We start from the raw sequence: 18067 nt of genomic DNA on the forward strand, positions 1-18067 counted from the left end.
TCAATGCATGGCAGAGTTCAAACTGGCCAGAGCAATCCTCCGTTCTAGTTAAATATGGATGCTAATAAACAAAAATGGGGATTTACTGTATGTAAGTGGTTAGGATCTCAAGATTCCTCAGAATCAAAAATGCAAAAAGACTCTGTGTGTAACAAATATGAAATGTAAAAAAAAAACTTTGAGTGTTCAATGATCACTATTATACTGGTTTATGATGCTTCATTGAAACTAAGGCTTAAAGAATCTGTCAAATGTAGGGATATCTTATACAGACTGTGTACAGAAAGCACAAATCCACTCATACCACCAGCAAGGTCACCAAGATGAGATCACAGCACCCATCCCAATGAAGTACTTGATGCAAAATTGAAGTTATGAATCAAAGCTTGGAAGTAGCTAACTCACAAATAAGAAGTTAGTTTTAGTGACTTCCCTTCAAATAACTAAAACATAATTAAATTACATATTGGTTGATATCCAGTAATAAGGCACAACTAGAGTAGAGCTATTGAATCAGAGGGGATTTGGTGAGTCAACTCTTCTAATTTTCATTGCTTTCAGCCTGTGATTGCAAGGTAATGAGGTATAACTTCTTTTGCAGTTTAACTATTTTTAGTTACTTCTGTAGTTACAGGGTTTGCATGGCCTTACTACTTCATTGTGTTCTGCACCACAAATCAGCAGCTTGTAGCATTTTAGGAAAAAAACAACACATGTAATTATGACTACTTTTTAGTAACCTTTGGAAAATGGAGTGCAAATAAGATTTTTTATTTATATATAATCAAATCATTGGGAAAGTATATGCAAGTAACTTCTTACAACAAGAAAGTGTTATATTTCAAAAGTGGAACTAACCTGCTTCACTTCAGGTAGAATCTCACCACCTGCTACATTTAAAAACAACATACTGGCTCCCTATCTCTCTGTGGGTTCATCTATCAAGTGTGGGGTTATCAGCTGTTACTCATAACAGCTGCTCACTATATGTTACCTCCAATATTAGGCCATATATTTCTGAATGCTAGTTGCTAAGGGTCACCAACAGGAGGTGCTATTGTGCCCATCTCTTACTTGTGAGCTTGCCATGCTTATTCACTAGGCTGCTGTAGATACTGTACTGAATACTGAAATAGGCTTGAGGCCTAATCCAACACAGCTCCGCCTTGCTCTGTGTTAGGTAACAATCATACAGTACTTCTTTCTCTGAGGCAGGCAAGCCTGGCCTAGACAGCAGCAGATTGAGGGGACCGCACCAACTCAAAGGGCAGCTGAGCATCATGCTGTTGAATATTTTCTATAAACAAACATCCCAAACAGAAACCACATCTCCTTCAATTAGAAACCTGAAAGGACAACATCTTTCTCCTGCTCCTTTCCCTATTTACAAGGCACTTTTTGTATAAATGTGGAGAAACATTCAAAACTGGAATTTTGCACCTACAGGGGGAAGTAGAACAGTTTACCAGTCTCTGCTTCATTCTTCTCCCTGCTAGCATAGGCCGCCCACCAAGTACTCAAGGATCAAGATCAAGGTGTGGTCCGGCAGATGTACGTCTTAACTAGGATTGAACCAAAACATTTCATCTCCAGAGACAAAATAACAAATAGCACCACAAAAATTGTAGTGTATACCAAGGCTGCCAAAGAACTATGGCAATTCTACAGTTAAAACAGAATCATGGGTAATTAATCAATCATAATTATTGTTAACCAATTAACATGTTGGTGCTTTTTCATGATAAGGTAAAGGTTCCCCTTGACATTTAGTCCAGTCGTGCCCGACTCTAGGGCATGATGCTCATCCCCGTTTCCAAGCCATGTTGTTATTTAGTCATTAAGTCATGTCCAACTCTTCATGACCCCATGGACCAGAGCACGCCAGGCCCTCCTGTCTTGCACTGCCTCCCAGAGTTGGGTCAAATTCATGTTGGTAGCTTTGATGACACTGTCCAACCGTTTTGTCCTCTGTCATACCCTTCTCCTCTTGCCTTCACATTTTCCCAACATCAGGGTCTTTTCCAGGGAGTCTTCTCTTCTCATGAGATGGCCAAATTATTGGAGCCTCAGCTTCAGGATCTGTCCTTCTAGTGAGCACTCAGGATTGATTTCTTTCAAAATGGATAGGTTTGTTCTCCTTGCAGTCCAGGGGACTCTCAAGAGTCTCCTCCAGCACCACAATTCAAAAGCATCAATTCTTCGGCGATCAGCCTTCTTTATGGTCCAGCTCTCACTTCCATACATTGCTATTGGAAAAACCATAGCTTTCACTATGTGGACCTTTGTCGGCAAGGTGATGTCTCTGCTTTTTAAGATGCTGTCTGGGTTTGTCATTGTTTTCCTCCCAAGAAGCAGGGGTCTTTTAATTTTGTGGCTTCTCTCACCATCTGCAGTGATCATGGAGCCCAAGAAAGTAAAATCTGTCACTGCCTCCATATCTTCCCCTTCTATTCGCCAGGCGGTGATGGGGCCAGTGGCCGTCATCTTAGGTTTTTTTTTATGTTGAACTTCAGACCATTTTTTGCACTCTCCTCTTTCACCCTCATTACAAGGTTCCTTAATTCCTTCTCACTTTCTGCCATCAGAGTGGTATCATTTGCATATCTGAGGTTGTTGATATTTCTTCCAGCAATCTTAATTCCAGCTTTGGATTTATCCAGTCTTGCGTTTCATATGAAAAGCCATAGAGCCAGCAATTGTCCGTAGACAGATTCCATGGCCATGTGGCCAGCATGACTAGACATGGAATGCCGTTACCTTCCCACCGAGGTGGTACCTATTTATCTACTTGCATTTGCATGCTTTTGAACTGCTAGGTTGGCAGGAGCTGGGACAAGCCATGGGAGCTCACTCCGTCGCATGGATTCGATTTTATGATGGCTGGTCTTTTGACCTTGCAGCACAGAGGCTTCTGTGGTTTAACCCGCAGCGCCACCACGTCCCTTTTATGATACCGAGAGCCAAATTCCTGAAGAAGCTACTTCACTTTGATCTCTGTGAAGCTGCAGTTCCCACTCACCCACCTTTGGTTTGTTCATGACAAATTGTAAGAAATTTTGTTTTTTTTCCCCCAGAGATGGGGCAAAGGGTGACGCATGAGCATCCTCTGCTAGTTGACTTTGCAAGGCTCAATGGCAGCCTATTAATGGTTATTGTTTTTCTGTCATATTGCTCCTATGAGCTTTGCTATATCATCTTGTATCATCATTCACTGGGACAATCAGACACTCTCCAGCATCCACCCACCACCACTCCTTCAGGTGGCTATTATCACTATAAAATGGGGAATGGCTAAAAAAAAGTTGTCAGTAGAAATTGGCCAAACATAATAGACAATTATGTGGTTGTTCATTTAAAGTCCCAAAATACAAACCTTTATTTTAGTGCCTACACAATCTAAAACATTGCTGACTGGCAGGATTAGCCATGTTCTGACTGACAAGATCAGATTAAGACACCCACCTAGAGAGATTTAGAAGGATGTGCCAGAACAGCATTAATATACCCAACTTCTAAATGTGTATAAGGGTTTTCCAGATTTGGCTTTGGAGTGGCATGTCAACTTTTTCTTGGGCAGAGTTTTGACTTCACCAGTTGCACCAGACAAAGGTGAGTCTTTCTCAGGATCTTGATGGAGCCATGAGTACAGCTTCATCTGTAATATACATCTTTATTAAAAGCATCAGATCTTTCCCAGATCACTTCTATCCCCCCATACTTGCATGCCTAGTTTGCACTTAATAAAGACTTAGGATGTACACAGATAGCGGCCATAGTAGCAGTAGGCCTATGTGTGTGTTTGTGCATGTATGTAACTGGCATAGCTTTAAGGAATGGAGCCATAAAAGAAAGGGGAGGATTAACACAGAGATAAAAGGAGAGTTTGAACAGAATTCGAGCATGGAGCAGATGCTATCAGACATTTGTATATATAACTTTGTACCTAATAAAGTTTAGTCATGCTAGCTAATTGTCTTTCTAGCATATGAAACTGTAGTAATGAACAAGGATACCATTCAATTGACAGAAGTGTCGCACTTTACTATTTAACCCTGGGTACAAAACGTACTAGAACAGGAAAACATGTACGTTTTCTTGTTAGTTGTGAGCTTTCCACATGCATTTATAGGTGCAACTACATGGTGCAATCCTGCCGGCTGGCTTGTCTACACTGGCTCTTTTGGAGCAGGCTGGTGCGGGCTAAATAGCATCACTTGGGCACAGGTGAAGGTGTGATGTGCCGTTTGGTGCAATCCTCACATCCAAATGGCATGTTGGAACTCAAGCTCAAGAAACCCTATTTGGTCTGCTTCCTTCCAACAGGGTGAAATGACTTAAGAACCAAGCCACTTCAGGATATCAACAAATTGAACACTTCCTCTGTTCCTCAGCAGAGGGGAGGTAAAATTTCTTTTAAGAATGATAGACTATTGCTGAAGTACTGCTTACTTAAAATTGTTTTTCCTTAATTTCTCTTAAAGGACCAGTCAAGAAACTGCCTGCAGCCAAATCCATGAATTTGGCTGCAGGCAGTTTTACAACTCTCTCTTCAGACAAACCAATATTGTTTTTTAGTTCTTTCTTAAAGTGATGCAGTGCCTCAGCAATAGTTTATCATACTCATTAAAAATGTTACCCTTGCCCCTCCACTGAAAAGCAGAGGAAATGTTCACTTCGCCAATATCCTGAAATGGCTTGCTTGTTAAGCCACTTCATGACATTGGACATTCCATTTGGATGGAACATTGACAGCTCGGAAGATTCACATTTTGTCCATTCCCAGCAATCATACATAGTGAAATCAGACCAAAACAGAGCAATACTACCGAATCGTATCCACACCAAAAATGTAGAAATCCCTAACAGGGGTTCAGAAGTAGGTTCACTCCAGTGATTACGTCCTGTGATTGTTAGAAAAAAGAGCGAACCAACCTATCCTCGCAACAGACCAAAAAGTGGGACAGATACCCATCTGACTGAGACCAGATTTTTCTTGTAAAATTTGAAAGAGTGATACTGAAGTGAAAGTTTTAACTGAGTCCCCATTCTATTTAGTTGTGTTGAAAATCATGTTTGCATAATTTAGGGCTTGTTTCTCTTGTTATTTCTCCTCTTTGCTTAGGATTACCCATTTTAACCTAGGTTTTTCAGAAAGCCTATTTTAAACCCACTGAAGCCCTCAAAGCTCTGTGTCCACAAAACTTAAAATAGTCTGTTTTCAAGGACACTTGAAGATGAGCTTGTATATTAAACAGAAGTTTGCCAAAGTTTGTAATTAATTGGCTTTGAAGAACATGAACTTATTCCTCTTGCAAAATTCAGCAGCATTGTGAACAGAGAGTGTTTCTCTCAAAAGCTTTTCTTGGCCTCCTAATAAAGCCAAGCATCTACATCATTCATTGGTGCATTAAAATGATGCGCTAATATTCCAGATACAGGGAGCCTGGAAAATGTAGTTTGCAAGAACACTTGAGCCTTCTTAGTATATAAATCAAGTCACAGAGATAGGCAAAAGTACAGTTAGGGCATGTTGCCTAGTGAGCTGTCTCTGTTTCTGAATGTTGATGAGAACAAAGGTTTAATCCTTCAGGAAATGACTGGAGAACAAAATGTCTTTATTCAACTGAATTCTGGCTTAGAAGGTTTATATATTACCATTACTGCAGTCCTACATGTTTGTTGATTAGGATAATTTTGGCAGAAAACCTGAAATCAGCCCTCTTTTTCTGATACTGCATTTGATGAAGTTAACAACAGAAGTAAGGTTGGCTAAATTAATCAGGACTTACTTTCAGGCAAGTGTATGCATTCATTTACCTGAAAGTATGTCTGAATTCTGGGGTTGGATTAGGAAGAGGGTTCAGGGGTCATAGATTTCCTGTACTGCAACCCGTTGGCTATTTTCTACTGCGAATCTGAAACAACCACTGAAAAAAAATGACTGGATGACACTAGTAGTACTATTTAAAAACTCAGAATAGTGCAGAGTGTACCAAAAAAGTGGCTACAGCTTATTAGATATAAAATATGCAATAATGCTGAGCTACACTGGCGTATTATGATTTAATTTTCTCTGCCCCCTCCCCCTTTCCTGCAATCTGAAAGTAATAATTCTGGGCTATAGTTCAGTGCCATATCATTAAGCACTCACACCTTCTCAGGATGTGCTTGCACAGTAGGACAAATGGGAATGGATCCACTGGGAAGTCACAGCTGGGAAGTCAGTTTCCCTGGGTTAATACAATTCAACTGATCACACAGGAGTTGGCCTTCTTTGCAGCTTGCTAACTGTTTGAATCCTGTTCTCCCCACAATTGATGCCTGGGTATGCTTGTTTCCTTCTTCCCTTCCCATTCTGTTTCTTCTTTCAACCAACCACCCACCCACCCACCCAACCAACCAGTGGTTTTCAACCAACCAATCAATCTTAGAACTGCAGAGCTGGAAAGGACCCTATGGGTCATCAAGTTCAGCCAAGGAAGAATAGTGGGAAACTGAACTCCCACCCTATACCTAAATCACTGAGCCATCCAGCAGTTTTGTTTTATTATTTTCCCCCGCCCCCTTTTAAAGGGTTGTTTGCCCTGGGGCTAGGCCATCTAGGTGACCAAGGTGGTGGAGTGAGGAATCAGCTCTGCTCTGGCAGTCCAATTTTTTTTCCATGGGTAAATGAAGATTATTTGGACTGTTGGCGCACACAAGTTCATATATGTATACCAAAGGAGAATTTATTCATGACCTACAGTATGTGGATTTTTTATACTCATGCTTGATCCGCTGTGTTGGTAAACTCAGAAATTTCAACATGCAAAACATATTGCATAGGGATAGTAAAGAATCAGGGGAGAAAGCAAACTGGGAAAAGTAAGAATACAAACTGGGAAGGTGGTTTGTGTTACTGAACGTGTGTGAACAGGTGAACAACACTGGCGCAAAACTGAAGTTTGTTTTCTTTTAAGCAATCCCCCTAACAGCAGTGGTAGAAGCAGTCAATGTACAGAACAGGAGTCACAAAATGTCAGTCCAAATAGGCCTACTAGCCTGTGGCTAGTAGGCAGAAGGAGCCATCTCATTCAGTTCTGCATTTATGCTACAGAAATGCTCCATGGGAACTCCAGTTCAGCACACATGGCCAAAGGAGAGCATAGTTTTCCGACAGGAGGATGATCTCTTCATTAAGGACAAGTGAGAATTCCATTGGATTCATTAAAAAAAATTAGAACGCACACAAATTTTTATATCTCTTCATAAACTCAGTGGAAGGAACTTAAGATTTAAACGCATTAAATTGCCAGAGAAATTAAAACTGACAGAATCATCTTATCTTGGCAGAGGACTTCGTCCTTAGTTGTTTTAAAACCGGACGTGAATTCCTGAAAATGTATTCAACCATGTTTGTAACACTGAATTTGGGTTTAGAATTTTTTTGCTGTCATCTTTACCAGCTTCGTGACAGGTGGACTCAACACAGTGCTTAGTGCTTCTACAATAAGGAGTAACTGTTACTTTAACATAAACAGTGTAATTTAGGGCTTGGTTGCACACCTTTAGCAATCTTGAGAAATTGGAAAGGGGGACAAAACTTCCCATTTTTCTTTTTCATGGTTGCTAACAGACATAGCGCACCAGCGATGCTTTGCAGAGTTTTAAACAACCTCTCTCTTTCAAAGCATTACTGATACATTAGCAGCAATTTAAAAGAAGTGCAGAATATTTTCACCTCTGCCCTCCAAAGGACAGCCAAGCAGAAATTTTCCATTTCTCAAGATCATTAAGAGGCTACTCCAAAGGGACAGCCAGGCAGCTATTTGGTTTGATTCCAGCAATCACACATGCTGGAACAGAACTAGCATGTGTGATTGCTGGACCTAAAAGAATAGGCCCAGACAGGAAGCCAGAAAGGTGCAGGTAGAAACGCCTCTTTTGATTCTGATCATGGGGTTTTCTTGGCAAAGATACTGGAGTGGCATTGCCGGTTCCTACTCCAGGTGGATTGCGTTTAGTCGGAACTCTCCACTATGACCTGTCCGTCTTGGGTGGCCCTGTACGGCAGAGCCCAGAGCTTCTCTGAGTTACTCAAGCCCCTTCGCCATGACAAGGCAGCAGTCCATGAAGGGAACAACTGATTGGTTCAAAATTGGGAAAGGAGTACGACAAGGCTGTATATTGTCCCCCGGCTTATTTAACTTATATGCAGAATACATCATGCGGAAGGCTGGACTGGAGGAATCCCAAACCGGAATTAAGATTGCTGGAAGAAATATCAACAACCTCCGATATGCAGATGATACCACTCTGATGGCAGAAAGTGAGGAGGAACTAAAGAACCTTGTAATGAGGGTGAAAGAGGAGAGTGCAAAAACGGTCTTAAACTCAACATCAAAAAAATTAAGATCATGGCCACTGGCCCCATCACGTCCTGGCAAATAGAAGGGGAAGATATGGAGGCAGTGTCAAATTTTATCTTCCTGGGCTCCATGATCACTGCAGATGGAGACAGCAGCCCTGAAATTAAAAGACGCCTTCTTCTTGGGAGGAAAGCGATGACAAATCTTGACAGCATCTTGAAAAGCAGAGACATCACCTTGCCAACAAAAGTCCGAATAGTCAAAGCTATGGTTTTTCCTGTCGTGATGTATGGAAGTGAGAGCTGGACCATAAAGAAAGCAGACCGCCGAAGAATTGATGCCTTTGAATTGTGGTGCTGGAGGAGGCTCTTGAGAATCCCCTGGACTGCAAGGAGAACAAACCTATCAGTTCTGAAGGAAATCAACCCTGAGTGCTCACTGGAAGGACAGATCCTGAAGCTGAGGCTCCAGTACTTTGGCCATCTCATGAGAAGAAAAGAGTCCTTGGAAAAAACCCTGATGTTAGGAAGGTGTGATGGCAAGAGGAGAAGGGGACAACCGAGGATGAGATGGCTGGACAGTGTCTGTGAAGCAACCAACATGAACCTGACACAACTCCGAGAGGCAGTGGGAGATAGGAGGGCCTGGCGTGCTCTGGTCCATGGGGTCACGAAGAGTCGGACACGACTAAACGACGAAACGAAATGAAGGAAACGCCTCAGTGGGTTGGGCTCGTTTGTGCAAGCACTTATGTCTCCTGGTCAGCAGGAAAAGGAGCAAAATGGGCCCAACAATCGGACAAATGCCTGTGTAGATAAATTCTAAGATAACTCTTTACAGAGCATATACAAGGCCCGATGTTTTGCTCCAGCCTAACACAAAATATCTTCTCCTCACTTCCTGTTCCTCTAGCAAACTCTGCCTCCCTGATATTCCTGATTTAATCTCTGAACTCCAGACATATTGTTAAGAGTCAGAACTTGAAACATTACTTTTAAAAAGTAACTTGTTCTGTTACTCATTACTCCGCATCTCAACCAGTAAAAATAAGAAATGAATAGTAACAATTGAAATAAAAAGCAATTTGCTTTCCTTTCATGGGTCCTAAAATCTGCTGGCTGAGGTAAAGATGAGAATATCCATTTTGTCTACCAACTTCCAGCAACTGACTACAGAAATAAAATTCCTTTGTGATTTTAATGCTTGGAGGAGGATTAACAAGTCGCAGCTTCTGCATGTGCAAAGGGGCAGTGAATAGCCTTTTGCACAAACACCAGGGCTGGAAAATGGGAATGAATTATTGAATGTACAGTAAAAAGAATGAACGTTCTGGAACATTCATGGAAAATTCCATGTCACTCACCCTCAGTGGGTTATAGTCATGAATGGAATTTTATTTTATAACCAGCTTCCAGGGTCCTACTGGAGTCAATTAGCTGACACTGACACAGTCAGACTATTGCAGAAGAAGTGATAATGATAGTGTAATGAGTACTTAAGTGGAGTAATAAAAGGGTCTCCTTGCATGATGAAAGCTGATAATGAAATGGTAATGATAATGGATGGATAGCATTATTTTCTGCCTTTAAAAAGTAATATTACAGTAATATTACAGCAGAGCAACACTATTGGTCCTGCTTACTGGGAAGAGGGATGAGTAACAATAACAATTACAACATGTTACTTCCATAGTCTGTTTTTGCCAGCCATCTAAGAACTGAATCTAGGGCACTTGGAGAAAGCTATAAGGAGAGTTATAGGCAGTGTCATACTAAAAAGCATGTGTAATCCAGTACTGTCTTTATCCCACCAATCCTTCCTGTTGTTATTTTCCAGTAACTGGACTTTTGAGAATGACTTTAAAATAGGGGTAGGAGAAAGTACATCTTTAAGTATGTGCCTCCTGGATTGTCCGGGGTTTTGAAGGTAAACAGCCACCCAATCAATTATGGTCAAAAGACTATAATCAATTATATTTTGTGTGTTTAGTCGTTGATATTTCTTCCGGCAATCTTAATTCCGGCTTGGGTTTCTTCCAGTCCAGCCTTCCGCATGATGTATTCTGCATATAAGTTAAATAAGCTGGGGGACAGTATACAGCCTTGTCGTACTCCTTTCCCAATTTTGAACCAATCAGTTGTTCCATTACCAGTTCTGACTGTTGCTTCCTGTCCCACATATAGGTTTCTCAGGAGACAGATAAAGTGGTCAGGCACTCGCATTTCTTTAAGAACTTGCCATAGTTTGCTGTGGTCCACACAGTCAAAGGCTTTCGCATAGTCAATGAAGCAGAAGTAAATATTTTTCTGGAACGCTTTCTCCATAATCCAGCGCAAGTTAGCAATTTGGTCTCGAGTTCCTCTGCCTCTTCGGAATCCAGCTTGTACTTCTGGGACTTCTCGGTCCACATACTGCTGAAGCCTACCTTGGAGGATTTTGAGCAATTGAACGGTAGTTGGAGCATTCTTTGGCACTGCCTTTCTTTGGGATTGGGATGTAGACTGATCTTTTCCAATCCTCTGGCCACTGTTGAGTTTTCCAAACTTGCTGGCATATTGAATGTAGCACCTTAACAGCATCATCTTTCAAGATTTTAAATAATTCAACTGGAATGCCATCACCTCCACTGGCCTTGTTGTTAGCCAGGCTTTCTAAGGCCCACTTGACTTCGCTCTCCAGGATGTCTGGCTCAAGGTCAGCAGCTACATTGTCTGGGTTGTCCGGGATATTCAAATCTTTCTGATATAATTCCTCTGTGTATTCTTGCCACCTCTTCTTGACGTCTTCTGCTTCTGTTAGGTCCCTCCCATTTTTGTCTTTTATCATGTTCATCTTTGCGCAAAATGTTCCTCTAGTATCTCCAATTTTCCTGAACAGATCTCTGGTCTTTCCTTTTCTGTTATCTTCCTCTATTTCTTTGCATTGTTCATTTAAGAAGGCCCTCTTGTCTCTCCTTGCTATTCTTTGGTAGTCTGCATTCAATTTTCTGTAACTTTCCCTATCTCCCTTGCATTTTGCTTCCCTTCTCCTCTCTGCTATTTCTAAGGCCTCGTTGGACAGCCACTTTGCTTTCTTGCATTTCCTTTTCTTTGGGATGGTTTTCGTTGCTGCCTCCTGGACAATGTTACGAGCCTCTATCCAAAGTTCTTCAGGCACTCTGTCCACCAAATCTAGTTCCTTAAAGCTGTTCTTTACTTCCACTGTGTATTCATAAGGGATTTGGTTTAGATTATACCTGAGTGGCCCAGTGGTTTTTCCTACTCTCTTCAGTCTAAGCTTGAATTTTGCTATGAGAAGTACTGTATATATATATATCGATATATATACAAAATCAAAATCAAAATACTTTCCCCATAGATTTATAGGAGTGACTTCTGTACAATTTCACAATACTTAAATGTCTTCATATTCCTAAGATGTTATCTGACTTATTCCAATGTACTTTCTGCCCCAGTTCAAAGAACCATTTTCTTTAAATTTCGTAAAACCATTTTTTACCTCTGGCAAATGTTAGTGTGTAAGTGAACATACCGTGTTAAATCTAACTTTCTGAATTCCACAGGCAGACCTTCCAGCATGTGGACTCCATGGAATCTTTGAACACATGAGTCTATTGGGGGCAATGAAATACAGGGATAACAGAGAAGTCAAAGCCAGAGGCAGAAGGACTAGCTACTGGATAAGAGTTGGACCATAAATTAAAATCCCTTCAGCCAATGCATGATCAAAAGCTTTTGTTTGGCAGGCACACATCTGAAGATTAAATGTACGCCAGGAACCTCCAGGATTTTGGCTGCCTGGTTAGGAGTGAAAAATTTGAATGATGCAGGGTTTACAACAAACGCTCTGGAACAATTAGTGAAAATATATTTATAAGAGATAACCTTTAGTGTGACGATAAGACTTACTAAATTCAGAGAACAATAACACAGGAAGAAGCACAGGAGCCCAATCATGAGCGAACACCCGGTAAATTAAGGGCACAGTACCAAGAAATTATACTCAGCTGTTTCTGGATTCTACCCAAAGTTTAAAAGTTTAAAGAATGACTACTCCAGAGGCTGAGGGGAAACACTTTGCTTTGGATTACTCTCATTAGCAAAGTATCTACAGTAAAACAATATTCATTCTCTACAAAGCAGCACCACATTTTGCAAACTCAGAGATTTCTGAGATTTATTTGCCATCTGAAAGGTATTGGCCAGACAATGGAGTGAGGGGTGTGTGTGTGCGCGTGCGCTTTAAACACTAGTTATTAGGTATTGGCCGTGCCCTAGAATCGTACATGGCTGGACTAAATGTCAAGGGGAACCTTTACCTTTTGCCTAGTAGGTATCGCTTAACTTTTACAGAGAAGAAATAAGATGACCGAGGTGAGAACCTCTGCTGGTATTCTCTTTACTCCTGTTTCTTTTGTAGATACAGCGCATTCCTTGTCTTCTCTTAGCATATTCTGAGCAAGGAGATTTCTTACTTTTTATTTTGTTGTATTTTGCTTATTTATATTGCATTTTACAACACTGTTATTCTGGGCAATGTTTTAGAGATGCATACGAAACAGCAATAGTGCTAATTCTTGTTGATAAACAACAAAGCAACACATAATTCATAATGACAATGACCATCTAAATCTTGACTATCGGGATTTTCACACCTTCTCCCTGAAGGGAGGATTGTTCTCCATTATATATCTATCTTTCAAATTTCAGGCACAATTTAAAATGTGCAGTTCCAATTCGCATGAAAAACAGTAGTAGGATCCAACAGACTAATGTAGCAGCATACATGAACATTTGTAATATAGGTTTTGCTAGAATTGATATTCTGTCTGGTATTCTGTCAGTGAGAAAAATAGTCCCCCCACCCAAGGGATATCTCATATATTTACTGAAGTACCTGTCAGGTTTCAGGGCCCACCCTTTTTAAAATGTCCAAACAGTCAAAACACTCATGCTTGTTGGTATCTCTGGTTTGATGACACAGACATTAAAATGTGACACGGTGTCCTTTAGGGTATCAATTGCTTTACACTGTACAGGCTTATCCCACTGGACAGGGCGAGTCAGGATACTTCAGTTAGTAGTTTTAAAGTGACCATAAAGAGTAACATGGTGCCATTCATTTTCTTCACTGCTCTTATTTTAAGGGCAATGGGCTTGGCTTGTCACATCAATGACGTCACCATACACATTATATTTTGAGAGATTTGTCGGCTGTCTAGGGCCAGGTGACTATTTGGATCTAATGCGGGAGGCAGGCAGAAGGTGGGGAGGCAGCCGAGGGGAGACTGGGGCAGCTCGGGACGAATTGAAGTTTCATTCCTTTCCGAGTGCATCACCTGAGTGAACTTGGTGGTTCAGTAAGCCTCATGGTGTGGACAACCCTATTAGAATAAATGGGACAGAGCCTAAGAGGTTATAACTGGCTTCCCCAGAAAACATCTTTGTAGACCAATGGGTCCCATTCTTGCTTCCCATTCTTAGGCCCCCAGATGTTCTCAGACTGCAGCTCCCAGAAGCCTTTGTCAATAGCTGTACCCTCCAGGATTTCTGAGAGTTGCATTCCAAGAACATGGGACCCAAGATTGGGAACCACTGCTATTGACAATTTCATAGTCCTGAAAACTTGAGTCACACATGGAATTTGTGCCTTAAAAAATGAAGACTCCCTCTTTTTCTTCCAAAGAACGTTGCGCATATCCAAGTTGTACCAGAGAACTACTTTCCATTGCTTGGCTTCTACACTGTTCTACTATCTGTATTTTATATGAACAAAAAAATTATTTCCTATCAGCATCTCTCTCTCTCTTGAGGTAATGCTCCAAGAATATTTTCAAAGCGGTACAGGACTGAATGTAGGAGAAACATCACACGATGTATGAATTAGGCCTAAATCCCGGAGACACCAGTGAGACAAGTGACTGAAAAATATCACAGATCTTATCAGGATGCAAAGGGAAAATATTTCTGGGCCGTGCCTCTTCGTCCAAGCATTCTGAGCACCATTCAGGCTATCACATATTTGTAGAATCATTGATCACTATCCAGAAATAAATCTAATCCCACAGCAGAAAAGTTCTAGACATTAACCCCACATATATGAAATTTCTTCTGCTTTGTGTGTGCGGAGTGTAGGTTTTGATTCAATATGAGACCCAGAGCTGTCTGTTAAGTAGAAACAGATTCTCTGTGATCAGGAAGTTTTTTTTGCCAAGTTTGCATTTAGAGTTATGGTTTCGTTCTTTCAGAAGTTGCATATCTCTTCACTTAGGGCTAAGATTTTCCTTCTGTCTCGGGGCCTCCCATCTACAAAGATTCACAACATTGGACTGTACGAGGCCTGCGTGTATATCATCTAAATTGCCAATAAAAAGCCATTCTGATCGTTCAAATATCATACCACCCACGAGCTGGTGACAACAGCAGGGGCTGATCTATAGTACCATTCCACAGATGATGGCTCTTTCAACGTAAGCATAAAAATATGTAGATCAGGCCCAGAGGCAAAAACTTAAACAAATGAAAAGCATTTCTTGTCTGACCTTTTCGCGTGAATTTTGGAGCTGGCTTTAAAGCAGCAAGAAGAACAGAACAGGCAAAACGATTTGATGGCCACCATTACCATAGCAGGATTTGTCTATTCCTCTTAGCCACAATGGAATAGTTTTGTCAGTGCAGACTTGTCACACAATATGATATTAAAATATTTTAATTCTGCAGATAATTCCTTTAAACAGCCCCTTCCTTTAGAATGTTGATCCTTCACATGAGTTTTTAAAGGAGATATATAATACTGTAATTTAGAACACTGGTTCTTAACCTTGGGTTACTCAGGAGTTTTGGACTGCAACTCCCAGAAGCCTTCACCACCAGCTGTGCTGACTGGGGTTTCTGGGAGTTGCAGTTCAAAAGCATCCGAGTAACAAAGGTTAAGAACCACTGATTTAGAACATACTTAATAAAGAGTAGATCCCATTTAACACAGTGAGATTTATTTTCGAGTAAAAGGTTGGGACACAGACTTACCCAGGCCTATGGTGAGGCCGGAGTGACTGCTCGGACCTGCTGGCCAGGAAAAAGATGGCAGCCACCACATGGCGAGTGGCGAAGGAGCCTGGGATGCCCCCTGCTGGCCCAACAACACCACCCCCTACTACAGGGATTGGGCCGGCGCAGGGCAAAGGGTGTGGGGCCGCTTGCTGGCGGACCGGAGGAACAGGGTTTCCAGTCTGGTCCTCTAGCACGGTTAAAAAAGAAGGGCGAGCCAATGCTTGGAGTCTCTGTTCTTCTGATCATAAGTTCTCCCTGCCTGCGCACCCTAGTTGGTTGCAATTACTTTTCTATGCTCACAGATTGATCTTGTTATCACTTCGTTGGGTTTGTTAGCTTTATATGTTCAATCGTCACAACTTGGAAGGCATTTTTAAGGCATTGAGAAAGATCCAACTGGTTGCTGGACAGCAGGCGACGACCTGCATGTCTGCGTAGGTGAGAAATCCCCACATGGGTACCTGGGCAGGGAACTTGGATCTGCCCAAGATCAGAGGAGCTTTTCCCCTGCCCTAGGAGGCAAGGGACGTGGTGGCGCTGCGGGCTAAACCGCAGAAGCCTGTGCTGCAGGGTCAAAAGACCAAGCAGTCGTAAGATCGAATCCACGCAACGGAGTGAGTGCCCATCGCTTGTCCCAGCTCCCACCAACCTAGCGGTTCGAAAGCATGCAAATGCAAGTAGATAAATATGGACTACCTCGGTGGGAAGGTAACAGCGTTCCGTGTCTAAGTCGCACTGGCCATGTGACCACGGAAGATTGTCTTCAGACAAACGCTGGCTCTATGGCTTGGAAACGGGGATGAGCACCGCCCCCTAGAGTCGAACACGACTGGACAAAAATTGTCAAGGGGAACCTTTACCTTTGCCTTTAGGAGGCAAGGGAGACACGGAGTGGCTTATGTCCGCATGGCCTCCCAAGGGAACTACCACCCCAGAGGTCACTCAAGCAGCCAGCAGATGGCATGGGGGGGGCATTCGGGTCCCCCGATGAGGTGAATCCAACTCAGTGCCTCGCCAGGACGACTGCTGCTGTGATTAATAAAGTTGTTGCCTCTTTTCCTCCAATTAGGTTGTGTGTGTTTTAGTTATTTCAGGACCGGCCAGCTTAGCGGTAGGCCATCAACAAGGCACAGTTCTAGCATCTTGTGATGACGTAGAATGAGAAATTCCCAGGTCATTTTCCTCCAGTGTTCTTTTGATTTGTTTTGTTTTCCGGGTTTACTGTGCTCTCTTTGGAAAGCCAGAACAATGTGAGGACGTAGGCAGAAGAGAAAAAAAATTATGTGATTTGTAATCTCTGTCACATACAATTACATGTTTTTGGGTGATGCACAGCGTTGGAGGGTTTCAGAACTAAAACGAGTCCCCCATAAAAGAGGTACCAATTGTACTATGCTGCCTCCTTTCCAGGCAATAATTTTTATGGTGAAATAAATGTATGATAAGCATCCACCCAGTTGTTGCAGGAGAGATTCCCCCAACCTGGACTACAACTTCTGTAATCCCATTACCCCCTGAATCGTGTGGTAGCTCACTGTAGGGGATACACACGTCCTCCCTCTTAATCAGTCCATCTTTTGTGTGGAAACTGCCTTCTTTGTGTTCATAATGCAAGATTGTGTGACAATTAAAAATGCAGTTTTCCTTCCATGCCCAGTAAAATTTGGTGTGTTGTGTTTATTTATTGTATATCTGATTTTTATCTGCTATCAGTCTAATTACTACCCCACACTGAATCTGCATGCAGTGTGATTGGGAATGGGTAGCAATTAGCTAGTGCTTGGAATGACACTGGAGATAAATGATACACAATGCAGGTTTGCAGGCATTACTTTGCAAATTTTTATGAAATGTGTGTCTCTCTGTGTGTGTGTGTTTAAAAAATTAGTCTTTAATAATCAGACTGAGAATATTAGGAGTTGTGGTCCAGTGTATCTGGAAGCCACCAGGTTAACAAAGGTTATTTTAGATATACTTTTAAGTGCTGACCTGATTGAACAGGAGCCCTGAAAGTAGTCTTCTAAAATTAAGCAAAGCACACATCATATTGATACTACTTCTGTAAAAAAAAAATTAAAAAATTGCTGAATATGTACACACATACCACAAGCAGTCCTGGCCACAATTTCCACCCCTTTAACGAATCTTTTTTATTTCCTATAATCCCTCATTGTTGGGTCTGCCAGCTGGGACTTGTGAGAATTGCAATACAACAACCTTTTGAAAGCCAAAGCTTCCTGCCTCTTGCTGTATTGTAATTTTGCCATTTTCAGTTTAAACAACAAAAGGGTGAACTATGAAGATGTGGCATGGGCAAATCTGCAGTTTTTGCTTTTTCCCACCTCCAGGTTTTTAAACATACAGTTTCTTTTTGTAAAATCTATGAAGACGTTTGTCTGTTTTTTGTAAATTCTATTTTAAAAAGGAACAGAGCAAAATTCTTAACAATCTGCACTGACCAAATTCAGCATCTACAGTTATTTCCAGTATGGAGAAGACCATAAATAGAGCTTGGAGACAATGCAGTACAATGTATTGTTGTTACAGTACGACCACGGTATTCCTGAGGAATAGGTTTTAAGCCCCCCATGGATACTGAAAAACATGGAAATTTTGTGGCCTCTGGCTCACTCCAGTGGTCAGGTCTGGAAATACATATCAATAGGTATT

Source organism: Pogona vitticeps, chromosome 2, assembly GCF_051106095.1.
Source record: "Pogona vitticeps strain Pit_001003342236 chromosome 2, PviZW2.1, whole genome shotgun sequence".
In the NCBI taxonomy this organism is placed as follows: domain Eukaryota; kingdom Metazoa; phylum Chordata; class Lepidosauria; order Squamata; family Agamidae; genus Pogona; species Pogona vitticeps.